Raw genomic sequence first — 20,717 nt, 5'->3', positions numbered from 1 at the left:
CGATTCTCTTTTAAATGGTGACATGCAGTACTTAACTTACCATATGTGGAAAGCAAAGAAAGCAAGCGGAGAGGATGTAGAAAGCAATGAATTCAATTTGCTTTAGTAGGTCCTCTGCTGAAAAAGAAAGGCGAGAAAGTGTTATTGAATAAAGCCTTTGTCTGCTCAAGTCCAAGGTCTGGTGGGATTTCAGTTTGATTACATTTACTTTAGAATTACTCCACTGTTTTATTTTGTTTTGTTCAGTCAATTTGTGTCTGACTGTCAAGGGCAAGCTGCAATTTTCTTGTCACACGTAAAACAAAACAAAAAAGTAAAAGAAATCATAGAATCAAGTCAGGTAAGATCAACTAAAACAACAGCACAAATCACTAGAGGCTACATGTGGGCATAAGGAGATTTTCTTACGGATGGCATAAACTTTCATGGTTCTTTAAGTACAGACATTTGTCTATATTGAATTGTGTCCTTTGTGATGTAGTGGAAATATTGTATCCTGCAGCTATCCACAGAAGACATTAGTAAAAGGCTCCATTACAGTCTATCTACGTAGGGATGGAGGCTTTGGTTTGTCACATAATAAAATGCCATGAAAATTAAATGAATCAGAGATACACCATGAATAACTCTTACAACCTGGTTATTTCAGGACAGTTTTAAAATAATAATTAAGCCCTTAAGTGATTTGCAGGATGTTCATAATTCTACCTCTAACACACTAACGGTTTGATTAAACAATGTCTAAAGAAATGTTCTTTAAATGAAAACTACAGCATTTTTACATTTTTTACACACACACACAGACACACACACACACACACACTATATTTCTTCTGCAACCTAAAGTACCTTGATGTAAATCCAGGCCTGCAGATTCTACTTCCTAGTTAGTATTACTATGCAATGAATGTGCTTCACTGTTTGTCTCTCCTACTGCATGTATATACAGTAGGTCAAGTCTGATTTAAAGTGATTCTAAAGGCTGAAGGTTTTTATTACCTTCGTGCATTCTGTGCTTGAAAGTAAAAAACCTTCAGTAAGAAGCTCCCCCCCGCCCTAATATTTACCCGAGCCCAATCTCGATCCAGCGATGTGCATGAGAGCAGCAGCTCTCCTGGCTCTGTCCCTCCTCATTTGCTCGGAGACAGCAGTGACAGCTGGTGGCAATCATAAGCCAGTGAGGAGGGAGTGGGGGGGTCAAGCCAAGCCCCACTCATGTGCATCTATAAGACTCAGTAAGCGGAGCTTGGGAGCAAGCACACATAGGTACCCCCATAGCAAGTGGCTTGCTATGTAGGTACTCAGCAGGGGGGAGGAGCACAGGTGGGGGATCCGATAAAAGGAGGATTGGGGATGCGCTGTGCAAATCCACTGGCACTGGGCAGATAAGTATAACATTGCTCTTTTTTTTTATGTTTGTACACTAGGGTTGATTTTCTAAAACTGGAGAGTACAAAATCTGGTGCAGCTGTGCATTGTGGGCTAATCAGCTTCTAACTTCAAAAAAACAAGGAAAAACCTGCGCTATGCCATGAAAATATATGAGTGCATAAAAATCAATTAATACATATCAAAGTGCATAAAAACAGAAAATATTGTGAAAAAATATCATGCAAGAAAAACAGGCTTGTATGTGAACCCAAATCCGGGTGTCCAGCTAGCAATGAAGCTTCTCTGTGTGCGGCGTGACTGCGGAAGTATAAATGGATGGTACACCAAACCGAACTCAAGGACATGAGGACAAAGGAAAGGTGGCCATAGCGTAAATCCGATAAAACAATTTATTATAAAAAAGGTAGAACACTTACAAAAATGAAGTTTTAAAAGAGCAGTTCACCGGCCGGCATAGCGAGTGCCTGTTCTCAGCAAGGTTGCGATGACGTCAGAGCGTCGACCCCCCCGATGTACGTTTCGTCTATAACTGACGTCGTCTGGGGAATGGGCGACGCTCTGACTCATCGCAATAAATAGACAGGTATAACCACGTCTCGTTGTGACCTCTCAATGGCGTGAAACACAAACAACCAATCCACTGAGTAAATTGAAACGAAACCAGGAAACACTCAAACATTGAGAAAGTTTCCTTAAAATCTATGAGGCATAAAAAACTAAGAATAAAATAAAATGAATAACAAGGACTAGAGCTGAAAAGGATATTATAGACACCTGGGATATTAAGTACATCGAGGGTGACCATATAGATACTGAGCCGTTAGGTAAAGACCCACACCAGCACATATCTACATGGACATAGAATATATATAGAACAGAGTTACGCCATCTTGTGGGAACAAAAGAAATTACCACTCATAAAAATAAATATAAAAAATTAAGTATTAAGCGCATCAAAAGTAACCATATCGATACTTGGCCATTGAGTCAGAACCCACACTAGCACATATCTATATAGGCAAAGAGCGTATATGAAACAACACTACGCCATCCTTTGGAAACAAAAGGAACTACCACTTCTAAAAGATAGTCCGATGGTAATTAATAAGTGAATGAATAAATGTTATTGGAGAATAATAAGTGTCCTCAAAAAAGTAAATATCTTCCTTAGAACATAAAAGATATACATAGTGATATAAACCCTATGTACAAGGATCACTTAAAATTAGGTAAAAATAATAAAAAAATAAAGAAATATATATGTGCAAATTATAAGTATACCGAATATGAATATCGATTAACACCATTGAGATGTCACACCGAGTTCACATCGACACATAGGATGGCAATAACACACATTATCAATGGGATATGTAGTACATAGGATGGCAATACTAGGCATTATCGATAAATGCATTAAGGTCTATCTCTACATTCAACCCAAACGGTGTGTAGCACTTAATTCTGTGTATCCATGCCTTTTCTAAGTGCGAGATACCTCGCACCAAGGATCCACCCCTCCAATGACAGGTATATTTGTCTATCCCTAAAAAGATGTTTTTATCCGGATTCTTATTATGGACTTCTAGATAATGCCTAATCACAGGATGTTTGGGAAAACCATTGAGGATATTCGTCACATGCTCGTTGAGTCTGACCATAAGGGGGCGCTTGGTCCTGCCCACATACTGCAGCCCACAAGGACATTGGAGCAGGTAAACCACCCCCTTAGTAGAGCATGTGATGAAAGGCCTGATCACAAACTCAACCTGAGTACTGGAGGATCTAAAAGAATGAGTTCTCCTATGTGTACATCCATTTAATGAGCATACCCTACATCTCCTGCATTGGTAGAATCCCGTAAGACTATCAAAAAATCCCCTCTTGATGGTGGGGGGATCAATGATGTTGGTGGCAACAGTACCCCTGATGGAGGGTGCCCCTCTGTAAACCACCTGGGGTTTTGCAGGGAGAATGGTGTTAAGGGTGAGATCATTGGTGAGAATGTGCCAATGCTTTTTAATCATTTGACCAACTGTCCTATGCTGAATGGAATATGTCGTTATGAAAGGAATAGAGGGCACCCTATTGACATTGGGCATTTTCTTCTTAAGCAGTTCGCACCTATTGTTGGATAATACCTCCTCAAGGATGTTTTTGAGGAGTATATCTGAATAGCCCTTATCCAAGAAACGTTTAGTCAGAACATCCGCCTGCAGGAGAAACTCGCCCCTGTCGGAACAATTCCGTCTCAGGCGGACGTACTGACTTTTGGGCACCGACTTAATCCAAGCCTCATGGTGACAACTATTGGTGGGGATATATGAGTTATGGTCGGTGCTTTTAAAGTAGGTGGCAGTGGCTCACTCTAATAGTTAGATCCAAAAAATGGATCTCGTGCTGGCTGGCTTCATAATTAAGGAAAATGCACCTGGTATTAATGTTAAGTTCCCCAAGGAAGGAGTCCAAATCGGCCTTGTCTCCATCCCATAGGAGGAGGATGTCGTCTATATACCTAGCCCACAGAACCACCCGGGGTTTCTGCTGGGCATAGACAACATCCTCCTCCCAAAGGGCCATAAAGAGGTTCACCAAACTAGGGGCATATTTAGCCCCCATGGCGACCCCTCTATCTTGCTTGTAAAACTGGCCCCCAAACCAAAAATAGCTCCAAGATGCGGCAAATTGGAGCAACTCCAGGATGAAAGAAATTTGCTCATCTAGTAGGCCAGAGTCGTGCCTTAGGAAATATTCCACCACAAAAAGACCTAGATTATGTGGTATGACAGTGTAGAGGGACGTAACGTCAGCTGTCACCATCCACAATCCTGGCCTAGGGATATGTTCAGCTAATAGATTGATCACATGATGTGAATCTTTTATATAGGAAGGCATTTTATTGACTACTGGTTGAAGAAAAAAATCAATATACCTGCTCACCCGGGACATAACAGAATCAATGCCACTTACAATCGAAGGACCCGGGGGGGCAGGTAGGGTGTTTGTGGATCTTTGGTAAGTAATAAATCACCGGTGTCTGTGGTGCCCTTGGTACAAGATGTAACTTCTCCTTCTTATTAAGAATTCCCAATGCAAAACTCTTTTGAACAAGGATTTCTAATTCTTTTTTAAATCTGACCTTAGGATCAGACCTAAGAAGGGTGTACGTGTCCCCATCACTCATTCTTGTCAAGGATGATGATCCCACCACCCTTGTCGGCCGGTCTGATCACTAAACCCTTATTTTCACACAGGGAGTCTAGACCAGCAACAAACTCCCTATCGGTTTTCACCTTATTGACTGGCAATTGGTCTAAATCCCTGAGAACCACATCTCGGAAAACCTTCAGGGAAGGAGCCAAAGCCCCAGGGGGTTGAAAAGGGAAGCATTAGTAAGCCCTGAATGCCTAAAACCATTGGGTGAAATTTGACTACCCTGCATGGGATTAGAGCCCATATAGCGCTTAATGCTAAGTTTCCTAATAAATTTATGTATGTCAATGCAGGTCTGAAATTTATTCAGCCTGCGTGGAGGGGTGAATTTTAAACCCTTACTCAGCACAAGCTTCTCAGAGTCAGTTAGAGTGACAGTGCTCAGATTAAATATCCCATTGTCGGTTATGATTTTTTTCTCTTTAGCTCGTAGCTTTCTCCCTCCTCTGGACCCTCTTTTTGATCTATTGGCCTTTTTGTGCCCTGAGTAGGTTTTTGAAAACCCCAATGCTGAATTTGACTAGAGGGACCAGGACTAGCAGAGTCATCACCAACACCAGGTTTGGAGTACTGTGGTGGATTAGACAAGCCAACCCGCCTAATAGAATTAGGGTTCTCATTGGGGCCTTCCAAATCCGGTAATGGGTAAAAGTTGTTGAATTTGCTCACATTATAGTCAACCTCATCTCTCCTTTCGTAGATTCCATTGGAGTCAAAATGGCAAAATTGGGTCCCATATCTATCTTGATGGTCGGGCCTGGACCCATATTGAGTGTCATATACATAATGGGAATTAGCCCCATATCCAGGATCCCGAGGGTACGGAAAAGCCCCACCACTGTTATAATAATAATTCTGTCGCTCATGGGCTGCATGGGGGGAGGGTAACTCTAACTGTTCCCCAAGTTCCCATAGCTACCACCACAGCCACGACTAGAAGGGCCCCCTGCACCTCTGGGTCGCCGTGGGGGTAAGGGTAAATGGTTGGAAGACATTCCACCCCTACCTCCCGCCCCTTGTCTAAAGGGAGATTGATGGGATCCTTGCTTCCCTCTACGAGGGGGTCCGGGGTAACCCCCAGAGGGTCGCATAGGATTGGATATGGTCTTTGACACAGGGGAACCGGATCCTCATTCGCCGAAGCTCCAACTTCCATGGCACTTTTAGTAGTATTGGCCTGCTCGGCCAACAACTTTTTTTGCCACTCAAAGACCACCCCACCTTGGTAGTCTACCAAATCCCTATTATACTTCTTTTTCTTTTTCTTTTTTTGCTCTTTGTCCTCTTTCTCTAAAATCTTTAAAAGTGAGGTTGATTTATCTTGATACTCAGCACCTTCTTTCAAAGGACTCGGTTTCTCTTTAATAACTTTAATTTCCTCATCTAACCGAGCAAGTTTCATGTTTTTCCTACGCACAAGGAATTTGAGGAAATCGATCCCTGCTGTGTCGAAATATGCGAACCAGTCCTCAAGTTGGATATCCCCTTTCTGGGGACTAACCTCCCACCTGAGACTACGAGGGACCATCCTATTCTTAATTTATTTTTGTGTTGTGTATATTTATGTTCTAAGGAAGATATTTACTTTTTTGAGGACACTTATTATTCTCCAATTACATTTATTCATTCACTTATTAATTACCATCGGACTATCTTTTAGAAGTGATAGTTCCTTTTGTTTCCATAAGATGGCGTAATGTTGTTTCATATATGCTCTTTGCCTATATGGATATGTGCTAGTGTGGGTTCTGACTCAATGGCCAAGTATCGATATGGTTACTTTCGATGCGCTTAATACTTAATTTTTTATATTTATTTTTATGAGTGGTAATTTCTTTTGTTCCCACAAGATGGCGTAACTCTGTTCTATATATATTCTATGTCCATGTAGATATGTGCTGGTGTGGGTCTTTACACAATGGCTCAGTATCTATATGGTCACCCTCGATGTACTTAATATCCCAGGTGTCTATAATACCCTTTTCAGCTCGAGTCCTTTTTATTAATTTTATTTTATTCTTATTTTTTTATGCCTCATAGATTTTAAGGAAACTTTCTCAATGTTTGTTTGGGTGTTTCCTGGTTTCGTTTCAATCTACTCAGTGGATTGGTTGTTTGTGTTTCACGCCATTAAAAGGTCACAACGAGGCGTGGTTATACCTGTCTATTTATTGCGATGAGTCAGAGCGTCGCCCTTTCCCCAGACAATGTCAGTTATAGACGAAATGTACGTCGGGAGGTCAACGCTCTGATGTCATCGCAACCTTGCTGAGAACGGGTGTTCGCTTTGCCGACCGGCGAACTGCTCTTTTAAAACTTCATTTTTGTAAGTGTTCTACCTTTTTTATAATAAATTGTTTTATCGGATTTACGCTATGGCCACCTTTCCTTGAGTTCGGTTTGGTGTACCATCCAATTATACGTCCGCAGTCACGCTGCACACAGAGAAGCTTCATTGCTAGCTGGACACCCGGGTTTGGGTCCACATACAAGCCTGTTTTGCTTGCATTCTGGTAAGCGTGAATTTTATGTGGTAGAGGATCACTGTGAGCAGTGTTTTATTTTCTACCTTTTCACACTGGCTTTCATTGAGAAGCATCAGGGGACTTCTCTCACTTCCATAGAAGAATTTTTGAATTCTCAACTTTATGAACTTTGCTGCACATTATTAATTTTGTGCACCCATAATTTCATGTATTCATATATCATGATATTTTTTCACAATATTTTCTGTTTTTATTCACTTCGATATGTATTAATTGATTTTTATGCACTCATATATTTTCATGGCATAGCGCAGTTTTTTCCTTGTTTTTTTTCGTATTGTTGTGTATATCTCACAGTTGAACTGTTGCTTCTTAGGGTTTTTTTCTGCAATAGCGCAGTGATTTTCTGTTTTTAGCTTTTTTCTAACTTCAGCTTGTTCAATTAAGCTTTGACAAAAAAAAAGATGGAAGCTGATTGGTTTCTATGCAGAGCTTCACCAGAGTTTGCACTCTCTAGTTTTAGTATATAACCCCATAGGCTGTGCTACACATCTTCATCTAAATTCTTTGGATGTGTATTGGGCATCCAGCCACTCTCCCTCAACCCAAAACTGTGACATTTACTGGCAATGCCCAGGACTTTTTACACAGGAGAAGATGCTCACTGCCATCGCAGTGCAAACGGACAGGTGCAAACGAACCCTCAAAACAGCATGTGCTACGTCAAGAAGAGATACAATATTATTGCTTCATCATAACGTCTCTTGTTCACTAATAGAAGATCAAAGGGGTCACCTTTGATTTGCATAAGAAGTTAGTTAAATGAACACTGCAAGTTTAAAAAATGTTTTTAAAAAGTGTTCCTACGTAAACCCTTATACCGCGTACACACGACCGGACTTTCCGGCAGAAAAGGTCCGACGGAATCATTCCATCGGACATTCCAATCATGTGTGGGCTTCATCGGACTTCTACTTTCTAAAATTCTGATGGACCTAGAAATAGAACATGTTTCAAATCTTTCTGATGGAATCAATTCCTATCGGGCAAACCGTTCGTCTGTATGCTATTCCGACGGACCAAAAACGACGCAAGGGCAGCTATTGGCTATTGAACTTCCTTTTTCTAGTTCTGTCGTACGTTATCGCGTTCTAAACGATTGGACTTTGGTGTGATCCTGTGTAGGCAAGTCCGTTTCAGAGGAACTCCGTTGGAACTCCGTCGAAAAAAACGCCAGAGTTTATTCTGCAGGAAAGCCCAGTTGTGTGTACGCAGCATTAGGAACACTTAGGGGTCAATTTAAAAAAAAATGTGTTTATAACACGTATGCAATAGTTTCCTTGTTGCCTTTTGCTGGGCAAATGCAACATTCCCTAACATTCTGTCCTAAGAGAAAAATAGCTACAATAACATAATATGCACTACAGGCTAAGAACATTCAACCAGCAGGAGAAATAATGAAAGAGACTTTTGTACTGTGTGTAGTCCTTTGGGAAACTTGTGTGAACAGCCAAATGAACATCTAGCTGCAATGTGACAGCCTCCTCCTAGCTGTTAGGGAGCTGGCACCTGACGGTACCCTAAAAACCGGTGACTCATTTCTGCCCTCATTTTCAGCTGCTAGGTGGGGATTCTGGACTGACAGTTGAATGTAAACAAAAAGCATGCATAAGGCTCGGTTCACACTGGGGCGACTTGGGATCCGACTTGTACGCCCTCAAGTCGCCCCAAGTCGCTCCAGAAATAGTTTCAATGGGAGTTAACGCTAGCGTCTTAATAGACACTACTGAAGTCGCTCCGACTTCAGAGCGTACTCCCTGTACTACTTTGATCCGACTTTGATCCGACTTCAGCCTATTGACTATCATTGAAGTCGGATCAAAGTCGGATCGCCGTCTCGCATGATCCGACTTCGGCATGCGACTTGTGCTCAGATGATCTTGAGGGGAACTCCGCGCCAAATTTTAAATAAAAATCCGGCATGGGTTCCCCCTCCAAGGGCCTGCCAGGCCCTTGGGTCTGGTATGGACCTTGAGGAGAACCCCCTACGCCGAAAAAACGGCGTGGGGGGTCCCCCCCCAATCCATACCAGACCCTTATCCGAGCACGCAGCCCGGCCGGACAGGAATGGGGGTGGGGACGAGCGAGCGCCCCCCCCCTCCTGAACCGTACCAGGCCGCATGCCCTCAACATGGGGGGTTTGGTGCCTTGGGGGAAGGGGGCGCGCTGCGGCCCCCCCCACCCCAAAGCACCTTGTCCCCATGTTGATGAGGACAAGGGCCTCTTCCCGACAACCCTGGCCGTTGGTTGTCGGGGTCTGCGGGTGGGGGGCTTATCGGAATCTGGGAGCCCCCTTTAATAAGGGGGCCCCCAGATCCCGGCCCCCCACCCTATGTGAATAGGTATGGGGTACATGGTACCCCTACCCATTCACCTAGGGAAAAAAGCGTCAATAAAAAACACAGTACACAGGTATTTAAAATAATTTATTAGGCAGCTCCGGGATCTTCTTCCGACTTCGGGGGTCTCTCCGGCGTCTTCTCCCGGTGTCCGCATCTTCTGCCGGCTCCACCGCTATCTTCTGGCGCTCTTTTGCCAGCGGTGGTCCGGACCTCTGGATCATCTTCTTCCCTCTTCTCTTCCAGAGATGTTGACACGACGCTCTCCCCAGCCAGAATGGTTTCTGTGCGCTCTGCAAGGGACTTATATAGGCGGTGACCCCGCCCCCTTATGCCGTCACAGTCCCTGGGCATGCTGGGTCTGTGACGTTTTAGGAGGCGTGGTTACCGGGTGATGACCACGCCCCCTTATGACGGCACAGCCCCAGCATGCCCTGGGACAGTGACCTCATAAGGGGGCGGGGTCACCGCCTATATAAGTCAGTTGCGGAGCGTTCAGAGACCATTCCAGCTGGAGAGAGCGTCGTGTCAACATCTCTGGAAGAAAAGAAGAAGGCAGAAGTCCGGACCACCGCTAGCAATTGAGCTGCAGAAGATAGCGGAGGAGCCGGCAGAAGATGCGGACACCGGGAGGAGACGGCGGAGAGACCCCCGAAGTCGGAAGAGGACCCCCGAAGTCGGAAGAAGATCCCGGAGCTGCCTAATAAATTATTTTAAAAAACCTGTGTACTGTTTGTTTTATTGACGCTTTTTTCCCCTAGGTGAATGGGTAGGGGTACCATGTACCCCATACTCATTCACATAGGGTGGGGGGCCGGGATCTGGGGGCCCCCTTATTAAAGGGGGCTCCCAGATTCCGATAAGCCCCCCGCCCGCAGACCCCGACAACCAACGGCCAGGGTTGTCGGGAAGAGGCCCTTGTCCTCATCAACATGGGGACAAGGTGCTTTGGGGGGGCGCACACTGCGCCCCCCCATGCCCCAAAGCACCCCCCATGTTGAGGGCATGCGGCCTGGTACGGTGGGGGGGGTCCGCCAGCGAAGTCGCCCGTCATGGAGGCGACTTGAAGTCGCCTCGTAATTTGCCGAAGTCGTGCCAAAGTCGCGCTGAAGCCGCGTTGAAGTCGCGGTACAAAGTCGCGTTAAAGTCGTGTTGCCCATGTGTGAACCGACCCTTATATTAAAAAAAAGATATAGTCATACTATTCCCTCTCTTTTCTGAACACTCAGGCTGCATGCTTATAAGAGCCTGGTATGAATTTTAAGGGGGAACCCATGAAAAATAATAACAGCATGGGGTCCTCCCAAATTCAATACCAGACCCTACGAGTTTGGTATGGAGTTTAAGGATGAACTTCACACAATAAAAAAAAACACAAAAAAAAACCATGAGGCCCCCCTAAAATCAATACCTGACCCTTAGCCTGGGTGGCCAGAAAAAGGACAGGATGAATTTACAGGGGAGGATGCCAGCTCCCTAACAACCATGAAGAAGCTGCCACATTTAGGAGTGGTAATAATTCCAGTGTTAAATGTTTTCCTTCATACTGCCGCTGGAGTTTTTTTCGGCCATTCTTTCAGCTTTTTGCACAGGAGTCTCAATTTACTGTGCACAGTGCAGAAGTCTCCCTCAATTATTCCCCCTGATGGTGGTTCTTAGCCTATAGTGTTAGACAATTTTCTTTATTGCTGAATATTAACTTTCATTGGCAAATGTTCTTGCTGCTATTTTCCCCTTAGGACTGAATGTTAGAGAAGGTTACATTCGCCCAGTAAAAGATAACAAGATTTAATATGCCTGTGGCAATGACAAGCAGAAGTAGGTAGGGCAGATGTATGATCACAGTAAAAGCACAAAACTTTGATATGTGAATTTTAAATAGTAGTATAATCAGTGGTAGTAGTAGTGGTAGTAGTAGTAGTATAAATAGTGCCCCATCTACACTATATTACCAAAAGTATTGGAACGCCTGCCTTTACACGCACGTGAATTTTAATAGCATCCCAGTCTTAGTCCGTAGGGTTCAATATTGAGTTGGCCCACCCTTTGCAGCTATAACAGTTTCTGAGAATGCTGTCCACAAGGTTTAAGAGTCTGTCTATGAGAATGTTTAAACATTCTTCCAGAAGCGCACACTAATTCATCCCAAAGGTGTTCTATCAGGTTGAGGTCAGGATTCTGTGCAGGCCAGTCCAGTTCCTCCACTCCAAACTCACTCATCCATGTTTATATGAACTCTGCTTTGTGCACTGGTCCAAATCATTTGGTGGAGGGAGCGTTATGGTGTGGGTTGTTTTTCAGGGGTTGGGCTTGGCCCCTTAGTTCCAGTGAAGGGAACTCTTAAGGCATCAGCATACCAAGACATTTCGGACAATTTCATGCTCCCAACTTTGTGGGAACAGTTTGGGGAAGGCCCCTTCCTGTTCCAACATGACTGCGCACCAGTGCACAAACAAGGTCCAAAAAGACATGGACGAGGGAGTTTGGGGTGCAGGAACTTGACTGGCCTGCACAGAGTCCTGACCTCAACCTGACAGAACACCTTTGGGATGAATTAAAGCGGACACTGCAAGCCAGGCCTTCTCGTCCACATCAGTGCCTGACCTCACAAATGCGCTTCTGGAAGAATAGTCAAACATTCCCATAGACACACTCCTAAACCTTGTGGATAGCCTTCCCAGAAGAGTTTATGCTGTTATAGCTGCAAAGGGTGGGAAAACACAATATTGAACCCTACAGACTAAGACTGGAATGTTATTAGAGTTGATTTGCTTGTAAAGGCAGGAATCCCAATACTTTTGGTAATATAGTGTATATTCCAAGCAGCAAGTTTATTTCACTCAAACTTTGAGTATGCGAAAAAGCAAGGACCCTAGAAGAGGGAAACCTTTTGTACCCCCCCCCGGTACAGCGGGACTTTACAGGCAAACAACAGCAGTTAAAAAGATATGTTTTATTGAAAATTGCTTAAAAAAGCATAAAAACAAGTTGATCTAAACATAGATCTCTACAAAAATGCTTATACAAGATACAAACAGGTTCTTTCTCATGATATATTTCTTTGCGCTTTCGATTGTGAATACATATTCCTCTGTCAGCCTGACATGTTTCAGGACAGTGTCCCTTCCTCAGAGGCGTATTGAGAAGAGGAAATATATAGGTGTATTCTGAAAGGTAAGTGAGATTGATTTATACATCAAAAATATCATTTGGGACAAACATTCACATTATGGCAAACTACCATGTCCAGTATACATACCAGTATCCAATCTCTGAAAAACGCTATGCAAAGGATTGCGAAAAGAGGCAACCTCATATCAAGAAAGAAAATGTGATGTAAAAGAAATGGAGATATGACCGCCAATTAACCAAAGTTGGATATGGCAGCTTCCACCTGGGTCGGGAAAGACTCCACCCAGAGGGAGGACGAGCCCCACCCGGATCCGTAAAAGAACCCTAAAAAAAGGTTTATACAAATTATTGAGTTAGGTTCTCTTAGAAAATGTAAATTGTACAAAAAAGTATGAGGGGTGCCCTATAAATCTTTTTACATTATGTGATATATGTTAAAATGAATATATATTTTTTCTCCATGGTTTGAGGAAAAGTTCTGCAGCCTTATGTTGTAGTTGTAGAAAAAATATTTTTTCTTTTTACTATACATTTTGTTTATTTAGAACAGAGAAACAATAACTGAAATCATAAGGGGGGAGGGAAAAAAGGAGGAAAAAAAAGGGGAAGGAGTTTTGTACTTTTTGTCTATATTCTATATACTGTGAAGCCATTGCCCTACATATATATTGTTAAACAAACAAAGCAAAACAAAGATTCTCCTATATAGAGAGTACTAAAAACATTGTAGCAAAAAGATAACAAATCCAGGAGGAAAAAACACACTGTCTCTCCTCTATTTAATAGTATAGGGATGATAAGGAAGAAAAATAATAACTTTCCTACTTATTTTCTTAGGCTCAGGTCTCAAACAAAAAAGCTTAAGCATAGGTGTTGTTGGCAGGTGTGTTTGGCACTGGACATGGTGCCGATTACGGTTTTAAAACCCGCTGGCGCCTGCGCATTATGGTTGATTGCACAAGTGTCGGCAAGGTAAAGACAAAACAGCGCCATCACATATGACGCACTCGCGTCATAACCAGGCGACGTGCACAGATGACGTTCTAAGATGGCAGTGTGAATAGAACAGGAAGGCCGCATCATCGCGTATGGCGCGATGATGTCACGCATAGGGCGGTGCTGATAGACCAATACGGAGAAGGGGAGAAAAAAAGAGAGAAAGAGAGATTGGACCGTGTGATAGGTTGCTCAGGATATGACCAAGCATCACTGAGATGAGAGAGCACACGGAAAGCTCAAAACAAATACAAGTAATAAAACTGAATATAAAAAATGAAATTAAATATTTGTAGAGTTTCTTAAGGGATCAATGGGGACCCAGGATTGGGAACGTCCGAAAGGGCCCCAGGGACAAATCTGAACGGCGCTCGCCCAGCGCCAAGGCGCCGGGGGAGCGCCATGCAGACAGGTCCCACCGGCACGTAAAACACCACAAATGCACGTCCGGACTTGGCCGGACAAGCATGTGGTGCAAAATGCAGGCCATGCCTCCACCAATGTGAATGGGGAAAAACATGGCCCCCGTGCGCCGGGCGAAGCTAAAACCGAGACCAAATGGATAGCAAAAAGGGGATAAATTAGATAAATAATTATCTCAAAGAGATAGTCTCCGATTTAATTTCCGCTTTTTTTAGGATGGGTATGTGGGCACGATCGAGTGCACATAATGGAAAGATAACAAACATCAATAGATGCAGAGCAATGTTTGAGACATAAACAACAGTGGGTACATGGGTAACATTGCTTATAAGGGAAACAGAGGAGACCAGGATTACAACATACCGATAGTCATGAACACATTATTGACAGTTGAAGAAACATAGACATGTTAAATGCATTTTAAGTATAGCAGTATAAACAGCATTTATAAATATTCTGATAGATATGTTATATACATCTTAATGTCGACATCATTCCAAAAGAGGAAAAAGAAAAATACCCTACGAGGACACAATTTATAGCATCAAACTTAAATATCTTAGGTATATTATTTGAGCATGCATATCCTGGGTATTTGTTGGATAATTTTTAAAGGGATGGCATATCCTAAATATGGTGAGTTATTCTTTTTCGCATCCACCTGATACAAAACCGTCTAGGAATGGGCGGAAACTCGTTTTGGTGTTGAGGCCTGGAAATTGAGTTGCATTGAGACTGGCGATCCAACGGACCTCCCTCTGGAGCAAGATCTTATTCCAATCACCACCCCTGTTGTCCGGATGAATCCGGTCAAGAATGGTGAAATGGATAAGGGGAAACTTGCCCTTGTGATGATCTCACACATGTCGCCCCAGAGGGAGGTCCGGGTCCGCCTGCCTCATGCTCGTGATGTGTCGTGCTGCTCTTTTGTGAAACTCCAGTTTTGTTTTACTAATGCAAAAGCATTTACATTGGCATGTTAAAAGGTAAATGACACCAGATGTCTTGCAATTAGCAAAATGTCTGGGCCTATATGTATTGCCGTTCAGTAATTTGAATTTGGTCTGTGTATTCATGTAGCGACAGCAAGGACATCCACCACAAGTGAACGTTCCAAGTCTTTTGCATGTATCAGAGCGGAAAATACCGGTATATTCACTTTTTACTAAATGATCCCTCAATGAGCGAGCTCGTCTGAAAGTGATAGTGGGTGTCATAGATACATGTGGTTTTAAATTAGGATCAATTTGTAACAGATGCCAGTGTTTTTTTGTAGGATGCCTTTAATGGTCCCATGCTGTTTGTTATAGGTGGTTATTAGCCTGGTGACTGGGAATCTTTTGATGTTTTTTTAGGAAAAAGAATGTTGTGTCTCAGTTGTCCTTGTGCTCATCTAAAAGCTTTTTTCAGACATGTAGGCGAGTAGCCTCGATCTAAAAGTCTTGCCTTAAGTTTGTTTGCCCTCATGAACAAATTCAGTGTCAGTAGAGCAGTTGCGTCTTAGTCTTAAATATTGCCCGTAGGGAATAGATAAGACTAATGACTTGGGATGTGAGCTTGACGCGTGTAGGATGGTATTTCCAGCGGTCTCTTTTCGATAGAGACCGCTGGATGAAGAACCATCTATGGATTTAGTTATGCTTAGATCCAGAAAGGTAATGGCGGTGTCATTAAAGGTCATGGTGAAGTATAGATTGAATTTATTTTGATTCATGATTTGTATGAAGCTATGTAGAGCTTCTGGTGTGCCATTCCATATCATCAGTATGTCGTCTATATACCTGAACCATGCAGCTATATGGGTGGTATATGACGAGAGGTTATCATCAGATAAGAAGGATTGTTCCCACTCCCCCAGGTACAGGTTGGCATACGATGGGGCACAACAAGCCCCCATCGCAACCCCCTGCACCTGGAGGTAGTGGGTACTGTCAAAAGAAAAGATGTTGTGCGTGAGAATGAAATCCAACGCATTCAATAGGAAAGAGTTTAAGTTCTGGTCATCCTTGTGGGATTGTGACAAAATATGTTCGATAACTGAAAGGCCTAGATTGTGCGGGATAGAGTTGTATAGCGCTTCTATGTCTATGGCAACCAGAAGCGAATGGGGTAATATATGTAAGTCTTCCAGGTTTTGTAATAGGTGAATGGTGTCCTTAATGTATGAAAATAAACCTTCAACGTAGGGTCTAAGATGGCTGTCTACAAATTTACTTACATTTTCGGTTATAGAGCCGTTTCCAGAAATAATGGGGCAGCCTGGGGGAATTTTTTGATTTTTATGAATTTTAGGAAGACAGTACAAGGTGGGAGTACGAGGATATGGTGTTCTGATGTATTCCCAAACGTCTTTATTGATCGCCCCATTACAGAATGCTTCATCTACCAGATCATAAAAGGCACCATTGAATTTGTCCATGGTGCCTTTTGAGATGGGTTTGTACCATGATGGGTTTGTGACAACCTTGACACACATTGCTCTATACTGCTCGTTTGTCATGATAACGATGTTTCCACCTTCGTAAGGTAGAAACATCATTTAGTAAAAAGTGAATATACCGGTATTTTCCACTCTGATACATGCAAAAGACTTGGAACGTTCACTTGTGGTGGATGTCCTTGCTGTCGCTACATGAATACACAGACCAAATTCAAATTACTGAATGGCAATACATATAGGCCCAGATATTTTGCTAATTGCAAGACATCTGGTGTCATTTACCTTTTAACATGCCAATGTAAATGCTTTTGCATTGGTAAAACAAAACTGGAGTTTCACAAAAGAGCAGCACGACACATCACGAGCATGAGGCAGGCGGACCCGGACCTCCCTCTGGGGCGACATGTGTGAGATCATCACACGGGCAAGTTTCCCCTTATCCATTTCACCATTCTTGACCGGATTCATCCGGACAACAGGGGTGGTGATTGGAATAAGATCTTGCTCCAGAGGGAGGTCCGTTGGATCGCCAGTCTCAATGCAACTCAATTTCCAGGCCTCAACACCCAAATGAGTTTCCGCCCATTCCTAGACGGTTTTGTATCAGGTGGATGCGAAAAAGAATAACTCACCATATTTAGGATATGCCATCCCTTTAAAAATTATCCAACGAATACCCAGGATATGCATGCTCAAATAATATACCTAGGATATTTAAGTTTGATGCTATAAATTGTGTCCTGGTAGGGTATTTTTCTTTTTCCTCTTTTGGAATGCTGTCGACATTAAGATGTATATAACATATCTATCAGAATATTTATGAATGCTGTTTATACTGCTATACATAAAATGCATTTAACATGTCTATGTTTCTTCAACTGTCAATAATGTGTTCATGACTATTGGTATGTTGTAATCCTGGTCTCCTCCGTTTCCCTTATAAGCAATGTTACCCATGTACCCACTGTTGTTTATGTCTCAAACATTGCTCTGCATCTATTGATGTTTGTTATCTTTCCATTATGTGCACTCGATCGTGCCCACATACCCATCCTAAAAAAAAGGAAATTAAAACGGAGAATTTATATTATAATCTTTGAGATAATTATTTATCTAATTTATCCCCTTTTTGATATCCATTTGGTCTCGTTTTAGCTTCGCCCGGCGCACGGGGGCCATGTTTTTCCCCATTCACATTGGTGGAGGCATGGCCTGCATTTTGCACCACATGCTTGTCCGGCCAAGTCCGGACGTGCATTTGTGGTGTTTTACGTGCCGGTGGGACCTGTCTGCATGGCGCTCGCCCGGCGCTGGGCGAGCGCCGTGCATATTTGTCCCTGGGGCCCCTTTCAGACGTTACCAATCCTGGGTCCTCATTGATCCCTTTAGAAACTCTGCACTGGGAGTGGATTATTGGCATACAGCCAAGACAGCTGATGGAAAGGCACGCACCCCCACTCCACATTGGCTGTGAGACAATGTACCCCTACCCATTCACATAGGGGGGCTGGGATCTGCGGGCCCCCTTGCTAAAGGGGGCTTCCAGAGTCTGATAAGCCCCCTGTCCATAGACCCCAACAACCACCGGGAAAGGGTTGTGGGGAAGAGGCCCTTGTCCCCATCAATATGTGAGCAAGGTTCTTTGGGGAGGTCCCCAAAATACCCACCCCATGTAGAGGGCATGTGGCCTGGTACAGTTCAGGAGGTGCCAGGTTGCGTGCTCGGATAAGCGTCTGGTATGGATTTTGGGGGGGACCATTTTACATTTTGGTGAGGGGTTCCCCTTAAAATCCATACCAGACCTGAAGGGCCTGGTATTGATTTTGGGGGGACCCCCACCATTTTTAAAAAAACATTTGGCGCAGGGTTCCCCTTAACCACTTCAATACACTATATTATATATACTACACTGCCTGAATATAGATTCTACACTGAATATCTAATCTACACTAAATGCAGAGTATATACTAGGCTGTATACATATATATATATATATATATATATATATATATATATATATATCAAATACACTGCCTGTACTGACTGAATATAGATTTTTTATATATATATATATATATATCTCAAATACACTGCCTGCACGCCACTAACTAAGCTGCCTAATCTCTCTTCATTCATTACACTAGACGGCCGCCATGTAAGCAGCAGCCTTATATAGTGTGGGGCGTGGACTTAGCCCCCTGAGCCATGATTGGCCAAAGGCAACCTCTCTCAGCAAAGCGCACTGTGATTGGCTAAAGCATGCAGGTCAGGTGCATGCTTTCGCCAATCATCATACAGCAATGCACTGCGATCTCGCAGTACATTGTGGGGAGTTCAGCGGCGCTCAAATTTCCCGTGAACGTCCCATATGTTTGGTTCGCTATAGAACAAACGAGTACCCAATGTTCAAGTCGAACTTACGTTCAACTCGAACCACAGGCTCATCCCTACTGTATATGATCACTTGTAGTTTATGCCACATTCAATATGTGGGCAGAACTACAAAGTGTCTTCAGGATTGGTTCTATGAACCCCTATACAGTGTTGATAAGAACCAGTTGACTATCTATCTATCTATCTATCTATCTATCTATCTATCTATCTATCTATCTATCTATCTATCTATCTATCTATCTATCTATCTATCTATCTATCTATCTCTCTATATATATTGATATATATCTATATAGAAAGATATATATCTATATATAGATATACAGGTATATATATATATATAGATATCTATATATCTATATCTATCTATATATCTATATATATATATATATATATATATATATATATATATATATATATAGATATATAGATAGATATCTATATATCTATATCTGTATATCTATATCTATAGCTATATCTATATAGATAGATAGATAGATAGATAGATAGATAGATAGATAGATAGATAGATAGATAGATAGATAGATAGATAGATAGATATGTAGATATCTATATATAGATATCTATATATAGATCTATATATCTATATATATATAGATATATAGATATCTATATATAGATCTATATATAGATATAGATATATACAGTATATCATGGCTGTGTTTATTTCCGTATTCATTTTTTTTTTCACTTTTTTCTTTATCATTTTCATTTATATCCATTTTTCATCTAACTTAGTATAGCAACGCTTTTTTTCTTTTGGAATATTTTCAAATTCTTTTCTTGATTTTTGTCCGTGTTTCTTATTTTGTTAAATGTTATTCTCCTCAATATATTTGTTTTCATATATTTTATTCCCGTTTTTTTTTTTTTTTAAATCTAAATATTTTAATCTTTTCTGAACATACCGTATTTATCAGCGTTTAACATGCTTCGGCGTGTAACACGCACCCCAAATTAAGAGGGAAGTTTCCGGAAAAAAATTTTTTTTATAAATAAACCACTTTAAAGCAAAATAATGGTCAGTGAGCATCAATGCAGCCTGATTAGTGCCCATCTGCAGCTTCAGTGCAGCCATATCTGTGCCCATCTGCAGCCTGATCTGTGCCCATATGCAGTCTAATCAGTTCCCATCTGCAGTCTAATCAGTGCCCATCTGCAGCCTAATCAGTACCCATCTGCAGTCTACCATCTGCAGTCTAATTAGTGCCCATCTGCAGTCTAATCAGTGCCCATCTGCAGTCCAATCAGTGCCCACCTGCAGCATTGCTCAGTGTCCATCTGCAGCCTTGACGAAATATAGGCTGCCACCGAGGGGAAGGAGGGGACGAGCGCTGCCGAAATAGAGCCGGATCTCCTGTGTACTCGGCTCGGCTTCACGCCCAGTCCAGTCCCTTGGCCCGGATCCTATGATGGACATAATGTCGGTCCAATGACGGGACATCAATTCTAGGAGATGTCCAGGGGGCGAGACTGAGCATGACTGCGAGCTGAGCCGAGTACACAGGAGATCCGAGTCTATTTCGGCAGTGCTCATCCCCTCCTTCCCCTCGGTGGCAGCCTATATCGGCGTATAACACGCACACACGATTTCCCCCCTATTTTAAGGGGGAAAAAGTGTGTGTTATATGCTGATAAATACTGTATTTTTCTTTTGATATATGTTTCTTCACATTGAGAGTGTTATCTGGTATTTTGTGTCTATTGTTTTTATGGAGTTGTCAAGGTATCAGAGAGCTACCTTGACATCACCCGATACCTGTGTTAGGTATGGGTGGGATTATTTAAGGAAGGTCAGTGGAGCATTTCTGGGTTATGATT

Source organism: Aquarana catesbeiana, linkage group LG04 (genome assembly GCF_042186555.1).
Source record: "Aquarana catesbeiana isolate 2022-GZ linkage group LG04, ASM4218655v1, whole genome shotgun sequence".
Taxonomy (NCBI): domain Eukaryota; kingdom Metazoa; phylum Chordata; class Amphibia; order Anura; family Ranidae; genus Aquarana; species Aquarana catesbeiana.
The sequence above is the reverse complement of the archived record's forward strand: the minus strand, read 5'-3'. Positions refer to the sequence as shown.